The following is a 23,150-nucleotide window of genomic DNA, read 5'->3' on the forward strand; positions in this document are numbered from 1 at the left end:
GCTATCAGGGATTAGAATGGCTATCATAGCTCACATGGATTTAGCACTAAAAGGTTTGCAAAGGCAATACCACACAAATCCATTACTTGGGTTTCATTAAGTAGCTTACCTCCAAGATACAGCCTAAAGGCAGAGCCAATAAACTGGCTGCCCATTCTGGCTTTTTCTCTAAAGTCTCTTTCAGCTGAAAAGTCTATTTTTAAAAATTCAATTAGTTGCTTCCAGCTCTAAAGTGCTATGATTTATTTAGCATATTATACTTACTAAGTCAGGAAAGGACCTTATAGTAATGCATTTGATAAAGATGCTATTGTCAACCAACCATCAGTTAAAGAGAAAGTCAATTTAACCATGACATTATGCTGTTCTTCCCCAAACATTCTGGCTTCATTTGTATGTTCTTGTTTCTCTGTCTCTCTGTCTCTCTCTGTGTCTCTTTTTGAAACACACACACACGTGTACATATATACACATATACATATACGAGTGATATGAAACCAGTGTACATTACATATAAAATATAAATTAGATATAGATATATAGACTAAAAAGCCAACTGTACACATGCATGGTAGGCACTCAAATACTTGTTGACTTGCTGTCAGTGTTCAGTTGACTTAAAGAAAATTGCTTTCAAGTCGTGTTTCAATTTTCTTGGTATTGATAAAAATGTGCACTGCATGCATGGGCTAGCTGGTCCTAAGGTTAAGCAAGTGGAGATGAAAGGATTGTTCAGAGATTTAGTTTCCACTTAAAACTCACACATGAAACTTCCTTCCATTTCAAATAAATAGCCCTGACATTTTTTCTAACAACCTAATAATATGCATTGGTGCAGTCTCCATTCAACAAAATTTTTCCTAAACCAATGCACAGGGCACTGGATACTAGAAGATTTGTGTGTTCCTCCCAAGGTGGGTCCTTCTCACACCTTTCTATAAACAAAAAAAACCCTATATATAAGCTTCCTCCAATTCCCAGCTGGGGAGATGAAGTACCTAGCATTGTGAGCCAAAAATAATTGCATTTTTGAGTCCCTCTGTGGGATGAATGAAACTCCAAGATTGCTAAGTCCCAGATGCCAGGCTGTTGAAAGTTGTGCCAGCTATGTCTTTACCTTAGAAACAAAAGCACCTCTCCCCAACATCTGACGTCCAACAAGAGCAAGGAGAACTGTGGATAGGTTTTCTTTGTACATGATTCTTGGTTGGACCTCATGGTGCCAACCAGGTGCATGGCTAAGCAAGAGCCAGGGAGCTTTGCACCATGGTTGCTCATGTGATTTCAGGGTCACTATAAAGGCTCCCTACCAATGTTCAGCACCCACACCACTTCCAACATACATACAAACACCAGGCCAACTGCTACCTTGTAATTCTCTCCTTAGGGACTCATTACCAAAAGCCATCTTGTTTCTAGTCGAAATACTTCTAACCTGGCAAGGGTAACCCTTAAAGTCTCATCCTTTTCTGATGGGGAAGAGAGAAGGAGGACAAGCTGCAAAAGGTGGGTCACCACCACTGTCACCACCACTATCACCACCCACCGAGAGACAGAATGGATAGAAAGCTGGCTTTAAAGTCAGGAAGAGCTGAGTCCAAGGATCACTCTTGCCACATGTAGTGGGAACATGGGGGACCCAGTCAATTCTCTAAGACTAGAAGTTTGATAGCAGTTGGTGACTTCTACTGCTAGAGGGAGTTCCTCAGCAGAAGCAGTCTGGCTAAGCACAAAAAGACTCATCACTCATTGGCTGAAGGGTGAGGGATTGGGGGGTCAACACAATTCTCAAAGACTCTCTACCAAGTCACAAAGGCGCTATACAATCAGTACCAATGGAAGGAATAACCACACTAAGAAGATGGCCAATCTTTCAAGTCATCATATTAACTCAATTCAATAAGTATTTATTAAGTGCCTACTAGGTGCTAAGCACTGTTAGGCAATGGAGAGACAAAGACAAAAGTGAAGTAGTCCCTACTCTCAAGTTTACATTGTATCTTGGGATATAACATTACACAGATATAAATATAAGTAGCTTAATGACTGAGAAAACACTCATAACTTGGGGAAACCAGGAAGGCTTTGTGGAGCAGATGGTATTTTATCTCAATCTTGAAAAAAGAGAATTCTGAAAAATAGAGATGAGGACAAAGTGCATGCCTGGCCTTGGAGATAGCCTGTGCAAATGCACATGGGTCAGCTAGTAGGTACAATGAATAGAGCACTGGCCTTGAAGTTGGGAGGACCTGAGTTCAAGCCTGACCTCAGACACTGACTAGCTGTGTATGTGACCCTGAGTAAGTCACTTAACCCCAATTGCCTTAAGAAATATCCAGGGCCATCTCCAGTCATTCAGATAGATAGATAGATAGATAGATAGATAGATAGATAGATAGATAGATAGATAGATAGATAGATAGATAGATAGATAGACAGACAGATAGACAGAGATGATATAGATATAGATAATATACAGGTAGAGACATAGGTATAGGGATAGAGAGATAGAGATATCTTGCCACTGGACCCAGATGGCTCTGGAGGAGAGAGTGAGGCTGGTGACTTTGCACAGCCCTCCCTCACTTAAATCCAGCTTACTGCACATCATGACATCTGTCATGATCCCCTTTGTAAATGAAGGGCAAATAATAACAGTAAATGCATGGAGGCAAGAGATGAGATAGCTACAAAATAATCTGATTTGTTTGAGTGGAGTAATATGAAATGCAGCTCCAAAGGGAAGAAAGATTACAATTGTGGAGGGTCTGATACATTGCACTGAGGAATTTTGTTGTTGTTTTTATGCCTCAGACAATTACAAGCTAGTTGACCCTGAGCAAGTCACTTAAGCTCTCTTAGCTTCAGTTTCCTAATCTATAAAATAGTCAAAATAATCACACCTGTGAATATCAACAAGCACTTTGCAAACCTCAAAACACTATAAACATGAGCTATTATTATTATTATCAGTATTTTTTTCCTGGAGATACCAAGGAGCCAGTAAAGGTTCTTGAGCAAGAGTGTGACCTAGTCCCATCTATACCTCAGGATGATGGTTTTGGCAATGCTGTGTGGGTTTGCAGACCAAATCATACGAAGGATAATCACAGTCACAATGTCCACCAGCACAAGAGATGTTCCTCAAAGAGTGATTCTGAGCAAATCCAGCATACAAAGTATAGGTATCAGCCCCAGGGGCAAAGGAGAGCACGATGTTCAATCTGCCTTCCACATCACTCCTGCACACAAATATCACCTCCAAAGGAGAAGCTCCTTTTCTTGGAATTCTGTCCTTGCCTATGTTTCTAGGCCTATTTCCAATTAACCCCACCAAACACGCATGAAAGACCCCTAATCTGGGTGTTCAGGCACCATCTCTCACTAGCTCTCTAGTCCTTACATTGGTTCTCTGGAAACCAAGGGCCAGTGGACACTGGACAGTATCATGGCCTTCTTGTTCTAACACTTGATGCTGTGACCTGTCAAAATTCCCCAGCCCTGAGAAGACACTTGACAACGTCCAGCTCTGTGTCTGTAGCACAGCCACTTCCAAGAAGCCTCGGCCACCATCTACACCATGGCATCTAAACTCCCCTTTAGCACTGAGCTGAAGCCTGGCTTAGCCTAGTCTGAGCCCATTGTGGACCTGAACATTTTCCAAGGGAGAATGTGACTATGTCATTTATCTTGGTGTCAAGCTATCGCTGCCGTCCGGCCTGTGCTGATGACTCACTCCGTCATCTGCTGGAGCTTTAATAATGCAGATTGGAGGAGACATTATCCAGCTGTCCTCAAGAACTGCCTGGAAGTTTTAGAAATGGAATTTAAGAAGCAAATCATCCCTAGAGAAGCTATTATCTGCTATGCTAGTAATCTGATGTTAATACGCAATCCTGTCAGCCTCTATGGCTGATCCATCATTTTCATTCCAGGCAGAACTTGAAAATGATAGACTAGTTGTTCATAGTTCAGGAGAATGACTATTGCTAGTGTAATGAACACTGCTGTAATGAATTCTTAATTTGAGCTCTCCCCCCACTCCCCCCTCCCCACTCCCACCCTGCTTCACCACAAAAATATCGATTAGTCTGTGTACTTAGCCAGCAGCCTATTAGGAGGATAAACCAGTAGGGCTTCCTTCCATACAAAGCTCTTAAGGCTTTGCCTCATAAAATCTAGAAATAGAAAGGGCCCCTAAGCCCTTCCTTTCACAGATGAGGAAACTGAGGTTCAGAACAATGAGGTGACTTGCCCAAAATTCCACAAGCAGTAAGTTGCATAGCTGGACTTCAAATTCAGGCACTCCAACTTCAAGTCTAGGGTTCTTTCTACAGTGCCAATACAACAAATATTTAATAAGTGCCTACCATGTACCAGGCATTAGGGATGTTGCTGTTGTTCAGTCGTGTCTGGATCTTGGTGACCCCGTTTGGGTTTTCTTGGCAAAGATAGTTGAGTAGCTTACCATTTCCTGCTCCAGCTCATTTTACAGATGAGGAAACTGAGGCAAACAGGGTAAAGTGACTTGCCCAGGGTCACTCATCTAGTAAGTGTCTGAGGCCAAATTTGAATTCAGGAAGATGAGTCTTCTTGACTCCAGACCCTGGCACTCTATCCACTGTGCCACCTAGCTCCTGGGCCAGCCAGAGGGTAGTCTAAAAAAGGAAGAAAAAAGAAAGAAAAAGAGGGTTATTAAAGTATTTTTTAAATGCTCAAAACAGAAAGGTCAGAAGGAACAAGGCAGACAGGACAGCTCTGAAGTTACATGGTGAATGTTTGATGTATTTGAAAGAAAAAGGAAACTATATGTCCCGAATAGTGCAAATAATGGATCCTTTGACGTGGTCACATTATTTAATCTTTCACAGCATATTTTCACTGGACTGGAACCAATTACCATATTTTTACATAGTTATAACTTTGAATATTAAAGATTAGAATAAATGTGACCACCCCAGGAGATTCATTATTCACACTACACAAAACAGGTACAACCCTCTTCTATTCTACTCCCCATATGAAAACGCCCATTTTATGTGAGGCTTGTTAAGTTCAGTGTTTTTTAGAAAAATGTAGATTCAAAAGAAAAAATATACTCCTGAAATTATATTATATAGCACATATAATCAAAACTATTTGATACTGGTTAAAAAAATAGAAAAGTAGATCAGTAGGACAGACTAAACAAGGAAGAATCAGAAACAATTTAACTCAACTGAGTTCCCATAAACACAGGGACATAATTACTTGGGAAAGAACTTTCTGTTTGACAATAAATCCTCATAAAACTGGAAAGCAGTTTGGAAGAAATTAGATTTAGACTAGCATCTTTCACCATATACCACAATAAGCTAAAAATGGATATGTAATCTGAATATTAAAGGTCATAAAAAATAAACAAAAACCAGACCAAGTACAATTCACAGCAATGGCTAGTGGGAAGAATTTTTAATCAAATAAGGGATAAAGGCTATCATAAAACATAAAATAGATCATTTCAATTACATAAAATTGAAAAGCTTTTGCACTAAGAAAATTAACAGAATTAAGAGGAAAGCAGTCAAAAGGGAAAATTTTTTTTTGCAACAAATATACTTGATAAGGGTCTGATATCCATTTATTTAGGAATACAAGGGGAGGGGGAAGATAAGGTAATAAGCATTTATATAGCAACTACTATGTGCCAGGCACTATGCTAAGTGCTTCACAAATTTTATTTCAGTTGATCTTCACAGAAGCCCTGCAAGGCAGGTGCTGTTATTATCCCCATTTTATAGTTGAGAAAACTGAGGCAAACAGAGATTAAGTGACTTGCCCATGGTTATGCAGCTAGTAAGTATCTGAGGTTGAATTTGAACTCAGGTTTTTCTGACTACAAGTCCAGTCAGTGGTCTTTCCACAGAATCTCCTAGCTATTTCTAAGTTGTCAAAGGATATGAACAAACAGTTCTCAAAAGAATTGAAAATTATTAACAACCAATGCAAGATTGCACTAAATCAATAAAACAAATACAAATGTAAACCACTTTGAGTTTTCACCCATATCTAGCAAATTGGAAAAGATGACAAAAGATGGGAATAATCAATATTGGAGAGACTTTGGAAAGATAGGCACACTAACATACCACTGATGGAGTTATAAATTGGTCTAGCTATTCTAGAAAGAAGAATCACAGGATCTGAGGGTTAGAAGGGACCTCATCAGTCAGCTAGTACAACTCATACCCAAAAGTAATCCCCCAGTATAACATACCTAACAAGAGGCATCTAGCCTCTGCTTCCAAGGAGCAGAAATGCACCACCTCTTGAGGAAGCCTATTTTATTTGTGGACAATTCTAATTGATAGAAAATATTCCATGACCTATAAACATTAGGACCCCACTATGTGCCAAAATGTACTAAGCACTGGGAATGAATGCATTAAAAGACAAAAGACTTCCTGCACCTTTTGTTTGTCCTTAGTTCTCAAAGAAGACCATGACATCATGGTGATGTCATAACTTGCAATTAATTGGATTTAAGTGAGGGAAGTCCGTGCAAGCTCACCAGCCTCACTCTCTCCGCCAGAGCCATCTGGGTCCACTGGCATATAGATCAGGATAACTGGAGATGGCCCTGGATGTTTGAGGCAATCGGAGTTAAGTGACTTGCCCGGGGTCACATGGCTAATAAGTGTCCAGTGCCTGAAACTAGATTTTAACTCCTGACTCCATGGCCAGTGCTCTTTTCACACTGCCACCTAGCTGCCCCTTCCTGTACTGAAGGAGCTCACAGTTTAATGGGGGAGAAAATATGAAACAACTATGTATAAACAAGATGTATAAAAGAGTAAATGGAGATATTCAATAGAGGGAAGATACTAGCAGTTAAGGATCTCACGAAAGGCTTTTTGTAGAAGGTGAAATTTTAGCTGAGACTTGAATATAGCGAAGCCAGAAGGTAGAAATGAGGAGGGTGAGTATTCCAGAAATGGGAACATTCAGCAAAAATAACTGGAGTCTAGAGATGACATGTATTGTGTGAGAAACAGCAAAGAGGAGGCCAAGTTGTAAAGGGATTTAGATGCCAAAGGGAAGATTTGGGATTTGGTCCTAAAGGTGATAGGGAGCCACTAGAAGTGACTGAATGGGTGGGGAAGGGATGACATGGTCAGATATACATTTTATAATGATCAAGTTGACAGGTGACTGAGAAGAGATGAAGCAGAGAGAGCAACTAGGAGACTATTTCAATAGTCTTGCATTCCGTGTGGAGGGCCTGTACCAGGGTTCTAGCAGTGTCATAAGAGAGTGGAGGGCATATATCAAAAATATTATATAGGTTAAATAGACAGGACTTGGCAACAGATTAGATGGTGGAAAGGTAAGTAAGGAGTGGAGAATGAGACCTACTGAGAAGATATTGATATCCTCAACAGTCAAAGGGAAATTTGGGAAAGGGAAGCTTTAGAAGGGAAAAAAAAAGAATTCTGTTTTGGACATGCTGAGTGGAAAATGTCTAAGGGACATACAGCTTGAGAAGTTTAATAAGAACTTGTAGATGCATATCTAGAGGTTAGGAGAGAGGTTAGAGCTAGGCAATAAGATCTGAGAGTCATCAGAATAGAGATGATAATTGAATCCAGAGGAGGTGATGAGATCACCAAGTGAAAGAGCATAGAGAGAGATGTAGTGAGTAAAACTATATGTGGTCACCTTATTTCTATCCCAAGTATAGGGAAAATTAGCTGGGGTTCATAATAGAGTTGTTATTTATAAATTAGAAGTTTTAGTACCAGTTTGGGGGCATTAAGCATTTATTAGAATATATTAAAGATTAGTAAAAAGAGAACACCTGGGTCAGAAAGATAAGAAAAGGCCTATCTAGCCTAGAGTAGAGAATAGAGCTCAGCCTGGCCTGCTTCTTCCTCCAAGTCCTCTGCCACCAAGTGCCTCCGAGAGAGTCTCGCTGAGTGTAACTGAGTGTGGAAGCTTTTTCTGGGTTGGGAGGAGAGGTGGTCCTTACACACTGCTTCAAGCTAATTGGCCAGTATCAACCAAATCCACTGGTTCACTGGACTGGAGGGTGGTCCCATGTTGAGGTCAGAGTTCACACCCTCTGAGAACACACCCTCTTGAGGGCCAGGCAGGTGTGGTTTAATTGAATTAACTTTAAGTGAGTTAATCAGCAAAATCAGTCAATCCAATCAATCTTAATCCAATCAATCCCCTGGAGGGGACCTTTGGGCATTCCCAAAACCATATTATTTTCTCAGAGAGAAGAGAAGAGGCCCAGGACAGAGCCCTGAAAGACACTCATCTTTAACAGGTATGACCTATCAAAGATCTAGCAAAGGAGACAGAGAAGAAAGAGTGAGATAGATAGGAGGAGAAGGTGTCAAAGAATCCTAGACAGGACATAGTGCTGTCACAGAAGCCTAGACAGAAAAGAGTATCAAAGAGAAGATGACCAACAGCATCCAAGGCTGCAGTGAGCTCAAGAAGGATGAGGACTGAAAAAAAGCTATTAGAGTTGGCAATTAAAAGATCATTGGTAACATTGAAGAGAACAATTTTGGTTTAATGATGAGTTCAGAAATCAGATCTTAGAACGGATAAGAGGGAGAGGAAAGGAAGCAGAGACATCAATGATAGACAGTCTTCTCAAGAATTTAGCTACAAAAGGGAGAAGAGATATGGGACAACAACTAATAGGGACAGATGGATCAAGTGAGGATTTTTTGAAAATGGAAGGGATATGGGCATGTTTGTAGGCAGGAGAGAAGTAACAAGTAGACAAAGAGAGAATAAGATAACTGAGAGGGTAGGGATGAAGGGGGGGAAAGCTGCTAGAGAAGAAAGGATTGAATGGGATCACTTATGCATGTACAGAGGAGTTGCATTACAAAGAAGAAGGGCCACTTCTTCATGTAAGACAGGGGTAAAGGGGAGATAGTGGCAGGAGGTATGTGGGCCTTCCCAGCCTCTCTAGCACTGGCTGCAATGAGTAAAAACTCTTTCCTTCCAACTTTGGAGGTTGAGGTGAGGGAGTTAGAATATTCTCTGTTCCTCATCACCACTTGCAGAGTGGTGGTGATGTTTTGTTCCTCTTCCCAAGGGAAGCTGGAAGAGACAAAAGAATTAGCACACTGGAATGATAGTTCTCCTCTTCCAAGGGAGGCTGGAGAAGTTAGGAAGTCTTTCACCACATTTAGCCGAAATTTGCTTTTGTTCCACGTTTACCTACTGCTCCAAACCAAACCAAGCAAGTTTCATCTCTCCTCTACACCAAAGTCTTTCAAATATTTCAATCAGTTCCCATGTATCCCTTGAGGTTTTGTCTTTTCTAGGCTAGTTCCCTCAACTGATCCTTAATTGACATGAACTCAAGGCCCATCACCATCCTGGTTGCTATACTTTTCAGATGATCTGTGTCCTTACAGCATGGTGCCCAGATGAGGTGTGATGGGAGTAGAATACAATAGAACCATCATCTCCTTATTCCTGGAAGCTATCTTAATGTAGCCCAAGATCACATAAGCTTTTTTGTCTACTACATCACACTCCTGACCAATGTTGAGCATGCAGCCCACTAAAACCATATCTTTTTCAGGCAAACTGCCATCTAAAGCAAACCTTCTCGTCCTAGGAAGATGAATCATATTGCCACAGATTTAGAGCTGGCAAGGACCTTGGAGATCATCCAATCCACTCCTCTCATTTTATAAATGAAGAAACTGAGACCCAGAGAGGATAAGTGACCTCCTCAGAGTCACATGGCTAGTTAGTACGGAAAGCAGAATTTGAACTCTAAGTCCAGTACCCTCCCTATCCACCATTCCATCAATCTATCTGTACTTGTGAAGTTGATTTTTTTTTATATCCAAGGACAAGATTTCCCATTTAACACTTGTATTTCGTCTTAATAAATTTATCCCAATGCTCTAGCCTGTCAAGATTATTTTGGTCCCTGTCATTCACCATCATCCAGCAATTTGGAATTAGGCATATAAAGTAAATAAAATGCTTATACCCTTTGACCCAAAGATACCACTGCTAATCATATACTACAAGGAGGCTGATACACACCAAAATATTCATGGCATCACTTCTTGTAGTGGCAACCAACTGGAAACAAAGTAGATGCTCAATGACTGGGGAATGACTAAGCAAATTGTAGTACATGAATGTAATTGGATACTACTGTGCTCTGAGAAACAATGAATATGTTGAAAAAGAAGAATAGGTATACATATGAACTGACTGCAAAGTGAAGGGAGCAGAACCAGGAAATCAATATGCATAATGACCACAGTAATACAAATGGAAAGAAAAATAACAACACAACAATTCAGAGTTCTGTGAGATTACAGTGAATGTAATTTAGCCTTAAGAAAAGCTATGAGAAGGTACTTCCTTACCCCTTCTTCGTTGCAGAAGTTGGGAAATAATGGTGGAGAAAACTGCTCCTAATGTCAGGCTGTTACAATATATTGGTTAGTTTAGAATTGTTTTCCTTTTTTATTCTTTATTATAAGAGACAGCTTGGGAGTAGGGGTGGGGCTAATACACTGGGAAATGTAGGGGATATAAAAATAAAATGCATCAAAATACATTTGGGGTTTGAAGGGAGATTAAATTCAATTTTATTTTATTTTCAGTTCTGAATTCTCTCCCTCTCTCCTCCCCCTACATTCTTCTCAAAGTTGGAAAGTGTTTTTGAACATCAAATGCCAAGTTAGATGAAAAAGAACTCTTTCAGCAAGAATCGACTAGCCCATTCCCATCCCTCCAAGTGTGTCCTGACCAAAACATACAAATGAAAAAACTGAAGCCTGTGCAAAAAATAAAGCCAGGCAGGCCCTAGCTTGTTGTTGTTTATTGTTGCCTCAAGGCTCCCTGTCCATCTATATCCTTCATTCCAGCCACCTCCTTGGGAATGTCCATGGAAATATATGATCATCAACCCCAATGGGGTAGGTGGGTTATGTGGGGGAATGAGAAAGAGAAATTCAGGAAGAAGGAGATAAAGGAGTGGGGAAAGGAGGTCTCCAGGTTTAGGGGGTTTAGAAGCCTATAAGTCACGGGCTTCTACTCTATAATTATGGAGCATTTTCATGGAGTGGATTTGGGGCAAGGGAAGATAATGAGTTCAGTTTTGGACATGTTGAGTTTAAGATTTCTCTACAATACTCAGTTTGAGACACCTAATAGGCAGTTGAAGATGTAAGCCTAAAGGTTAGGTCTGGACAAACAGATATAAGAATCATCTGCATGAAGATGACAATTGAAACCATGGAAGCTGATGACATCACCAAGTGCAATAGTATAGAGGGGAAAGAGAAGGTGGCCCAGGACAGAGCCCAGTGCTCTAAGACGCTGCTCTAGCAAGCATGACCTGGATGAAAATCCAGCAAAGGAGACTGAGAAAGAGGTTTCAGATATCTACATAAACATAGAATGCACACACACACACACACACACACACACACAAGCTCACAACTGTACAAGTGAATTTGTGCTTGAGGTCCTCAATTAGCCAGGTAACTGAGAAGGGATGTATGAGAACTGGCTGTATTAGATAAGATACAGAGTGGCTTGACATACCAACAATGCTTTTCAGTGCCTGAGAATAAACCCAGCTGGACGTGCAGAAAATCAACAACTCTGAAGCCAATTAAGCTCATACCAGCTTTGGAGCTGACCCTGACCATTTAGCGGTTTATGGACCTTCAAGAGACATCCTTATCTTCAGAGACTCCCTTAACTGTTGGTTATGGGACTCTCAGATACATCCTAGTTTATGGTTTTGGGAAACATCCTCTTATGTCATAGTCTGTGTTCAAGCCTTGAACTGTGGCCTGCTCATCAGCAAGAATGCATTCTGCTTTATGCATCAAAGGGCCACAGCTCTGACACCTGGAACTCCTCCTGCATCTCCCCTTCCCCTTGAGAACAGGACGACCTTATTCATTCCTTTCTACGATTTCCTACCTTTTTCCTCCATTTACCTGCCTTCCTTTGTTTGAAACATTTAGAAAAGTATTCTCCTCATCCACTACTTGGCGGGCTGCTCAGCACAGACTGAGAGTCCCCATATGTATGTTTTACTTCCCTGATTAATAAAATAATTAATAAATTAATAAAAATAATCTTTCTTAATTTCACAGGCATTGTCTTCCTCTGATTTTCTTCCCTTTAGGACAAAGAGAGGGTTAGATCTCAAGAACTGGCCTTTGACTTCTCTGTTCTCTGGGTATCTTCCCCCTTTGGAGGAAAGCGGTCTAAATTCACAAAAGTGAGCATCTGCCTCAGTTTACATGATTAATACCCATTCCCTGACAGATAAGTGGTCAAATGATAAGAACAAACCATTCTCAAAAGAATTGTCAGATATTAACAACTACAAAAATACTCCAAATTAGTAATAATAAAAGAAATGCAATTCAAAACAACTCGGGTTTCACTTCTTACCCTGAAAATGAGCAATGACAAACAATGGGAAAAGTCAGTGTTGGAGGGGTTGTGAGAAGATAGGCATATCCATGATGCATTGTTGATGGAGCTATGAATCAGTATAACCTTTTGGGAAAAGAATTTGGAATTATGTAAATAAAGTGACTAAAATGTCCCTATCCTTTGAACCAGAGATTCCATTACTGGACTTACACCTCGGGGAAGTCATTGATAAGAAGTCCCCATATACAACAAAACATTTATAATAGTACATTTTGTGACAGAAAAAAATTGGAAACAAAGTGGATGTCCATCAAATGGAGAATGGCTAAACAAATTGTGGTACATGAATGTAATAAAATATTACTGTGCTGTAAGAAATTATGAATATAATGAATATAGAGAAGCATGGAAAGGTCTATATGAATTGATGCCAAGTGAAAGAAGCAGAGTGAAGATAATAATATACACAGTGAATACAATAATGTACCTGGAAAGAACCACACACACACACACACACACACACACCCCAAAAGTAAATGTAGGCAAAATTATAAAGATCAAGCATAACTTGAATGAAAATATATGATGATATTCCCAACTCACCCCTTTGAGGAGATAAAATTCTATGGGTAATACACATTGAATATGTTTTCAGACTTTTTCAATGTATTGATTGATCAGTTATGCTGGTTTTTTCCTCTTCTTTTTCTTTTTTTTGTCTTTAAAAAACAGTATTTTATATGGCTCCCTGAGAGGAGGAAGGAGAGGCACTCTAGGGAAAACAACAATATAAAAAACAAAAACATCAATAAAAACTTTTAAAAATAAAATGAAGAAGGTTTTAGAAATTAAATGAACACAAAGAGTGGTTGTCACTTGCAATATGTTAAGGTTATGATATAATTTAATTTAAATAGTTTTGTTTGAGGTTATAAATTTATGCTTCAATGGATCTGTGATCTCACTGACATAGATACACCCATTGTACACCACTCATAACTTCTTACAACAATAATAACAATAGTTAACATTTATATGGTGCTTAAGTGTTTTGAAACATTTTTATAAATTCATAATAAAAAACTGTTTGAAAACTGAAAAGGCTTAGGCCATGTATTTTAGCCATATAATTCTTTCAGTCATATGAGCAACCATCTTCAACATTATCATTTACATTAGATGTTAGGGTAAATAGGAAATAGCTGTTATTACAGTCAACAATAACAAGTTAAATGTGCCGTAGTGCAGAATGGTTGTTTTGGACAGATGTGGTCACAGGAGTCTAAAAACAGTTGTGGACTAGAAAAGGAAAGACAGAGGAGACAATATTTAATATTCACCATCAAAACCACTTTGTACATCATAGGGGTGCTAACTAGTTTGTCCCTTTCCTTCCTCCTCTCAAAAACAACAACAAAAAAGAATCTTCAAGCTGTAAATGCATTTTGAGATCATCTATTCCAATTTTATTCTAAAGAGGAAGAAACTGAAATCCAAGGAGAGAAAATGGCTTGCTTAGAAATAACCTGAGGGGCAGCTAGGTGGCGCAGTGGATAGAGCACCAGCCCTGGAGTCAGGAGTACCTGAGTTCAAATCCGACCTCAGACACTTGACACTTACTGGCTGTGTGACCCTGGGTAAGTCACTTAACCCCAATTACTTCACCAAAAATAAAAATTAAAACAAAACAAAAGAAATAACCTGGTCGGATTCCTGCTTAGAGCAGAAATTCCAACTGCAGCTGTTTTCCTGATTGAGAAGCCTCCTGCAAGGACATCAAAGTTTAACTTCTAGGTAAAAAAAGCAATATACAGTGCTGGCCTCCACTTTCTCAACCTGGCAGAGAGAAAGAAGTGAAAAAGGTGTGGAAGTGGAAGAAAAGGAAAAACTTCAGGAAGAGAAGGAATCTGGAAAAAAACCTGAAGATACCATGTCAGTTTCAAGTGACCCAGAGAATAATGGAAGTGAACAGAGTCCCGAAGAATTTATTTTGCTTTCTTTGTCACCCGAGTTTGTCCCAAGACACTTTGAAGACTTGGAAGATGCTCTTATGTGTCCAGACCTCCCTTCTTCTTACTACACGGACAAAGACAACAGCAGTGATCACACTGATCGTGGTGATTCTGATCATGGCAGTGACAATGATTACAGAAGTGACCTCCATGAGCATCACAGCCAAGATGGTCATGCCAAAGATGTCTGCAGCAGTGGCATGTCAAACGCCAAGAACAAGAACTCTAAACTTTAGAAGTGCAAGAGGAGAAAGAAGAGCACAAAGAGCATGAAGCAAAAAGTCCTGAATCCCCACCTTTAGGCTCCACTTTGGTTGATGGCACCACCATTTCTTCAAGTGATGCAGAGAGCAGTGGAAGTGAAGGGAGTTCTGCTGAACTTGGCTACCAGATGCGGAGCAAGAGGGGGTCTGCCCTTGCTGGATGGGCGGAGCCCTGTCAGTGTCCCAGCTACACTTCCTCTCACTTTTGTGAGTTGAACCTGGAGGAACCCATTCGATACCTTCCAATCTGCATTCTGGAGTCTGCCAGTGACCAACAGAGATTAGGTGAGGAGGTAGATGAGGCCACTTCCCTCTGTTGCTTTCCTCAGATTCTCTCCCTCTTTTGCTCCTGCTTTTATTCTCTTTCTGAAGGTGTAAACTGATAAAAGCAAAGTGTAGAAGTCTTTACAACTGCACTTATCTAGGAAGGGCCCGTGCTTGATCCCCTGTGCCACCTAGCTGCCTGCCCCCTGCCCTCTCCCTCCTGGAGGCAGCTTGGAAAGCCATGAGACCTTCTGGTCAAAGACAAGAAAGAAGTCCACCACAACTAGAAAAGGGAATGTGACCAGGTACCAGCAAGAGAGACAAGCACACGCCCACTGAAGAGAAGAGAAGACATAGCTACCCCATTACTTTGCCCAGGTAGCAGGTGCTTGTTCATTTTCTTTAGCATATCGGGCTGAGAGGCTCATCAGTTGGACCGACTTTACTCTTCCCATTCAGCCTGTTAATGAAGACCATGTTTTACCTGAGATATCTGTCTGTTTGAATGGGGCACGGGGGAGGACTGCTGCTGGAAATTCTGGTGATGGAGAACACTAACATTTCAATAAAATTGTTTGCAAAGCAAAAAAAAAGAAATAACCTGGTCACAAAGCTTATCAATGCCAGACTCAGTACCAGAAGCCAGATCACCTGATTATGTGGTCAAAGTTCTGTGTACCACATGACACTTTTTATCAATAGCACATTAGTGTTCTAACATTTTCAGTTGGCTTCAATGCCACCCCAAGAACTGGATGCTTACATCCTTAAATGCCATTGTTCTGATCCAAAACATGAGAAATTTAAGTCATCAACTCTCTATTAAAGTGGTCTTAATATCATGCTTATTAAATAGGGACTGGGACCTCTGATACATAAAAATGCATGTGAACTTTCCTGGGCTGGAAATGGGTAGGATTAAAATAACTGAAGGAGAGGCAAGTGATTCTTCTCTGTGTGCCCTGAGGTAGTAGTTTTTTAGGGACTGGAGGCTCTGGGGTCCTAGTGGGGTCTTTTCTTTGGCCTTATGACCTCGAATAAGGGAGCAGAACAGTTAAATCCTTTCCGTGTTCAATGCATCTCAACGAGCATTTACTGACCTCTCAATTTAATCCCACTCAACAATCATTTGTTGAACCCCTACTATGTTCCAGGCAGTGTCCTAGCCACTGGGTATTCCAGGACAAAAAAAATAGATCCCACCCCTAAAGGGTAGAGTGGTGAGAGGATGAAGAGGGGAAGCACATGGATAAACAAATACAAAATATATGTCAATTAAATACAGAGAAGTTTGGGAAGGGCATATGCACTAGCAAAGGCCTCATGTAGCAGGAGATATATGAGCTGGGACTGGCAGAATGTGTGCATTTCAGTCATGGGGGACAAGTGATAGAAAGTCAAGGAGACTGAGGATGGGATTTCTTGTATGGCAGTAATGGAAAGTGGAGGAGCTCAGCTACAAAGTCAAACTAAAATAGAAATGGGGCTTGTATAAGGATCCCTTCAGGCCTCTTATTGACTTAAAAACCCACGTATTAACATTATCTATGTTCTATTGTATTTTATTTGGGCAGCTAGGTGGCACAGTGGATAGAACACTTGTCCTGGAGTCAAGAGGACCTGAGTTCAAATGCCACTGGGCTCAGATGGCTCTAGAGGAGATAGTGAGGTTGATCATAAAATTTACTTCTCTAAAATGAATTCATCTTGTAAAAACCAACTCAAGCCTTATATTCCTGGTCTTAGTAACAACAGAGCTAAAAGGGAGACATCAAAATTAGGGGCTTGTAGTTCATCTGAACTTTTAGAGTATGTAGATCATAAATTCCCCATGCTGTTTATAGCTTTATCTAAACTCTATCCCTGACATAAACATTGTTAAGACATTCAAATACAAGCCAAATATTTCATAATGCCACATAAAGCAGAACTCAAACCTTTCCAAATTACATATATGTTCTTTTGATCTTAGTATTTTCTCAAAATTTTACTCAGTCATTGGCAGTTTTTATTTTAATTGCAAAGTATTTTAGAACTCCAATGCCCCTCAATTTAAATTAACTCCAATTTTAATTCACTTAATCAGTGCCTTCCTCAGGAAGAACAGAGACAGATAATTATCTAATTCTCACATAAAACTTAGGTTATAGAATACTTTTATAAGAAAATGACCACAAATGAATTTACATAAAAGTTGCCAAGTTAATTTCAATTGTAGTAAAGAATCTAGGGTGACATTTAAACAACCAATTTCAAAACAGTACATATCAAATAAGTTGTCTCTAATAAATCATGTTTGTGCTATAGGACAGGTGTTATTTCCACATTACATAATAAACTCAAATAAAGTTGACTTTCCCATAGGTGTAACAAAATAAGTTATTCTCCTCAAAGAAAACTGGTTGCATTAAAATTATTTTCTTCAAAACAAAACTGAAAATGTTTCTGATTTAGTCTTTTTTTTGGTGAGGCAATTGGGGTTAAGTTGCCCAGGGTCACACAGCTAGTAAGTGTCAAGTGTCTGAGGTCAAATTTGAACTCAGGTCCTCTTGAATCCAGGGCCAATGCTCTATCTACCGCTCCACCTAGCTGCCCCTGATTTAGTCTTAATAATTAATAAAATAACAGTTTTTTTCATAAACTATTGCATTAATACCCACTTATTCTTACATCATTTAAAATAAAATATTTGAGGACCATATTTTATACACAAAAATATATCATTAGTAACAGATGTGACAAAGCCATATGCTTATCCACTTTAGTTGTTTAGACTATAGAAAGGACTAGAATTTCTAGGTTAAATTGTTTAAATCTTATACCTGCATCTCACTGTAGTAATCTAGATATGGCAGCATTAACCTAAGGGATGAAGATCCAATATTGTGTTCATATTGATCACATGACACGATTATAGGAATTTTCCATAGAAGAGGAGGGACAAAGCTCTCAGGGAATAATGTTTCCTTTAACTTCATATCCATTCCAGGCAGAAGTTATATAGTCAATTGCATTGGGCCAGGCTTAAAATCAGCCAAGAGGGATAGTTTCCATTCCATATGTCATATTGGGAAAACTGAGTCAGGAGAATCCTATCTCAGTCTTGGCCAAAAGTCATTGTCCCAGCCTTTCCAATGAGAACTCCACCTGCAGCATATACATGTCAAAAAAGGGTTTCTTGCATCATGGGTCATATTGGCTCAACAACATTCCTTGATGAACATACCTGGGGTCAAACTCAAAATAATAACAGTTAATGGTCCCACAATGTCTTAAATATCAAGTTCCAATAATCAGTGCTGCAAACGAATTCACTTCTCAAGGATCACATATCCTAGATAGCAATCGTTAATTATAATATTACTTTGGTAACATTAAGAGATTCATCATAACAAAAAATCACAATATATCTTGATATACTTGTACTTATGTTAAGTAGATGCTTTTCATCCCTAAATTAATATTACACAAATGATTTTGCTTTAGGATGCTTAAATAACAAACAACAAATGAGTTGGGATTAGTATAAATAATCCCTAATTATATACCAGAGAACAGATTAGAAAATGTTTCACATTAATAACATATAGTAAAACAGGTTCAGTTATTAAACAAATTAAATAACAAATATAGGTAAACTCAGATTTCCTATTGAGGTGATATAAGATAGTATATAAGTTACTCTTATTCCCTTACATATCTTATATATATGACAAGTTCAGGCACTAATTTAACTATTGCTTAATACCAACAAATTTAGCTCAAAAACAGCAAGATATTTCTAAAAGCTTATTATAGTAATTTAGATGGTTTAGTATTAATTTAATAACTAATTGATTCAATACTGCAATAACAAACTTCTACTTTGTGTATCCTGATAATTGAAATATGCTATGAGGGTTATAAGCAGGGCACAACAAACCTAAGAATGAAACTCAAAGAGAATATTCAGGGTCCCAGAAAAGCTTTCCCCTCAATTAATAAAGCCTCACTAATCACAGCAGGTTTGGACATAATTGTTATCAATATCAAATTGTCAATGCAATAAATGAGATTACAAATAAGATTTAGCAAGACATCTAAAATTGCACAAGTTTTAATTGAACACAAAATATATATTTCCCTTAAACATTTCTCCCTGAAAGTACCTTTCTTTTAAGAAACAGCTTAAAATATATCCTGATGTTAAAAGGAATATTCACCAAACCTTCATGAGATAAAATACATTTAAAATGACTCATATCTCGCTCCTATTCAATCCTTAAAGCAAAGCAAAATCTTTAAAATTGGAATTTGTCAAGATTAAGTTGGTAGAGAGTTATCTTTAATGTAAATAAATCCTCCTACTCTCTATCCCCCCTCTCATCAAAAGGTGTTTGCAATGGGGAGGAATTTCAGTTTCTTCTAAACCAAAAAGGAAAATACCTGATTAATTTAGCCTTATTGTAATGACACATTTTACCAGGCCTTTAAAAATTGGTTCACTTACTAGCTGTGTGACCCTGGGAAAGTCACTTATCCCTCATTGCCCTGCAAAAAATTGTTCAATATCTTTTTTCTTTCCTTTGTCCTTAAATAGATCACTAGATATTACTGCAGTTTTAAGTATGTAGTTTTCCGTCCAGCTCTCTTCATCAGTTTATTACAGTCTTCCCATGTTTCTGTGGATGCCTTATACTTGTCATTTTTATGGTGAAATAACATTCTGCTGTATTTATATAGTATAGTTTGTTCAGCCACAGTCACTTATAGCAGGGAACATGCCTTATAGCAAATTATATAAAAAATAACTAGTTGAAAAGATACAAACTGAGTACTTAGTGTTAAAGGAATGCAACCTAGAGATATAATCAGAATTGGGCATATTTAATCATGGAAGACTTCCTGGAGGACAGACATTATACTTGCACTGGGTTTTAAATGGTGAGGTAAGGGATACAGAATGATGAAGATGCATGGGGAGAGCTAAACCAGTGCACAACAAAGACCTCATAGTAGAAGAGAAGCACCCTCTTCTTAAAGAGGCAGAGCCTGAGAGCGCTTGTCATGACATTCAACCTCAGTATGGTCTCCATTGTCCCCAATTTGTCTCCTTCTCACCTCACTTGGCTTGACACAGCAATCTTACTTGTGAACCTCCATTGTTAGTAGTTGGGGCATTAGTTTGGGTCACTCCATGATCCCCAATTATGAACGTGATCTTCTCTTCACATCTAAATAACTGATTAATTTCAGAAAGTTGGCTTCATGATCGCACACTGGAACCCTCACTGTAGCCCCAACTTGATTACTCATCTCACATCACTGGCTGGGTCCCCTGCTTTGGGTTCCTGCCCTGGAACCCTGCCTGCAATGTCAGGTGGATGCCCCCAAAGGTAGCCTCATCAATCTCCAGTTCAATCTCATTCTCCAACTGGTGGCATACAGCCAGGCACAAAGAACAGGAAGCCAGCCAGCCATGAAAGAGTGGGTATGCTTTGCCATTTTTATTCAAATTCTTAGCTGCCAGAGCTTGATTTCTCTCAGGCCCTACACCTGCGTTCATTTGAATGGATGAAGTAGATGAAGAAAAGAGGGCATCTAGACCCAAATGATTTCATTTATTTGATTAGAAGCCTCTCCTGTAACAGCCTGCGTCATTGACTACATTTCAGAATGTGTTAAGATATTAAAACTGGGAAGAAATCAAATAAAAGGAAAACTAATAGCAAGAACCAAATGTCACTTTTGACAGGTTGTGCCTATGTGACCTGACTGCAAGAATCTAATTTCCTGTGACTAGTTCTATGGCTGTGGCTCTGAGGAGGATCAAATGTGGAATTTGGGGTCCCTGTGTCATGGAGAGCCCTAAAGACACAGCTGTCATTCACTATTAATTAGGATTACTCTCTCCACATGGAAGTACGAGCGAATAAATCCAGAATAACATAATGTCAGAGTCGGGAGAGACCTCAACTACAATGGCAAAAAAGGAGGGTCATGGAAATGTTTTTGCAAATACACAAAAGAGAGCACCAGGAAGTTCAGAAGGAAGCAGAGGTGAGCAGGACACTTAGGAAAAGGAGATGTGGAACTGATTATATTCTTTTGTTTGTCTGTTTTAGTGAGGCGATTGGGGTTAAGTGACTTGCCCAGGGTCACATAGCTAGTAAGTGTTAAGTGTCTGGGGCCGAATTTGAACTCAGGTACTCCTGACCAGTGCTCTATCCACTGCGCCACCTAGCTGCCCCGATTATATTCTTTTAATAAAAGCAAACAGTGTGGAATGGAGATCCACTCAATTGGGGAGATCCCACTGGAGAGAGTTCAGGACCTGGAGTCCAAGAGCCTTTGTAATAGCAGTGTTTCCAACCCAGTGCCCACCGACATCACCCAAGGATGCAGCTGCTATGGAGGGGGCCGTGATAAGATCAAACAAATGGAGGGTGGAAATATAGATCACATCTCATGCTCCTTGTGTAAACCAATCACAAGGCTTATTTCCAACAGAAACACGCTACCCCCATTACCCACTGTCACCCAACACTTCCCCCATGTCCCTTGGCTGTGCAAGTTCCTAACCTCTTTCCTTCTTCCTCTCCCCTTCTACAACCAGTCAGCATGGTTATAACCTAACACTTACTTAGGAATCTGTAGCTACACAGGTGCCATTGCAAAAACCCTGACCTTCTCCCACCCCAACATACCCACAAACTGCATTCCATATGTCACTGTGGCTACAATGAGGTGAATCCTCAGTTCTTGGCTGACTGTACTCTGGGGGCAGCAGCAGATGAGGAAGAGCCCTGGCTCCCCTCCCCTTAGCTTTTTCAGTGGGGGTAGAATGGATGGGTCACAACCTACATCATAGATCTCATTACATTAACTTTCCCCCTCAAAGTCACCTGTCTTCTAAATTTCCCTATAACTGTCAAGGACACCATCACCCTTCCAATCATCCAGGTTCACACCTTGATATCATCCTCAACTCCTCACTCTCAATAATTCAACCTAGCCAATTGTCAAATATTATTTCACAACATCTCTCCCATCTATCTGCTTCTCTCCATTTACACATCCACTACCTTAATTCAAGCCTTCATCACCTTTCTTTGGAACTATTCTAATAGACTTCTAATTAGTCTGCTTGTCTGAAGTCCCTCCCCTCCCCACTCTCATCCATTCATCAAAGCTGCCAATGTGATTTTCCCAAAGCACAGGGACTCTCGAATTATCTCTAGGATCAAATATTATTTCATCTTGATTTCATCCTTTTAAATTTATATTTTAAAATTATAACATGCAAGTATTAGTGTGATAGTATATGTTTATGATTTATAATTAAGTAAATATTCAGATATTGGCAGCGGGGGGTCAATTGTTTTTATTAATGGGATATGTGATCAAAAAATGTGAAGACCATAAGTCTAGTGCTTCATCTCCCTATTAGGCATCTTCTGTCCTTTCCAATACAAAGCTCATTATCATCAATAAACATTTAGCAAGCATCTTGCAAGACATTGTGCTAAATATTGGGGATACAAAGAAAGGCAAAAACATGTTCCCTGCCCCTCAGGGAGCTAACAGGCTAATGGAGGGAGACAACATGCAAACAATGATGTACATACAAGCTATATAGATATAGATAGTATAAATGGGAGATGATTTCAGAGGGAAAGGAGGCCCAAGAAAGGCCTGTTGTCGAAGGTGGGATTTGAGCTTAGTCTAGAAGGAGGCCAAGGGAGCTAAGAGATGAAGGTGAGGAGAAAGAGCATGAGGGATAGCCAATGCAAAGGCCCAAAAAGAGAGAGTCATATATGAAGACAGAGGCAAAGGAAGAGCTGAATAAATCTATCTCCCCTCAATTGGGTATTCTAACATTTCTACCCAAGCAGAAGAGTGTTATCCCATCCCTCCTTGCTATTTCTCTTTTCTTCTCTGTTGTTCCTAGTTTTCCTTTCCACCTTCATCTCATGATGAAGTCATTAATGCTCCTGACACACTTCTTACACGGCTGGGCTGCAGTTTTATATTCATCCTTCATTTGTCTTTTCGTATTATATCCATCATTCTTTATTTGCAATGGAACATTGAGTAAAATACATACTTGAGCTTTTCTCTCTGCCTTGCTTTTTCTGACACAGTATTTTAGCCTCGCCTGTATAATACAGTAATTCCCACTAAGGCAATG

The sequence above is a fragment of the Dromiciops gliroides genome, chromosome X (assembly GCF_019393635.1).
Source record: "Dromiciops gliroides isolate mDroGli1 chromosome X, mDroGli1.pri, whole genome shotgun sequence".
Taxonomy (NCBI): domain Eukaryota; kingdom Metazoa; phylum Chordata; class Mammalia; order Microbiotheria; family Microbiotheriidae; genus Dromiciops; species Dromiciops gliroides.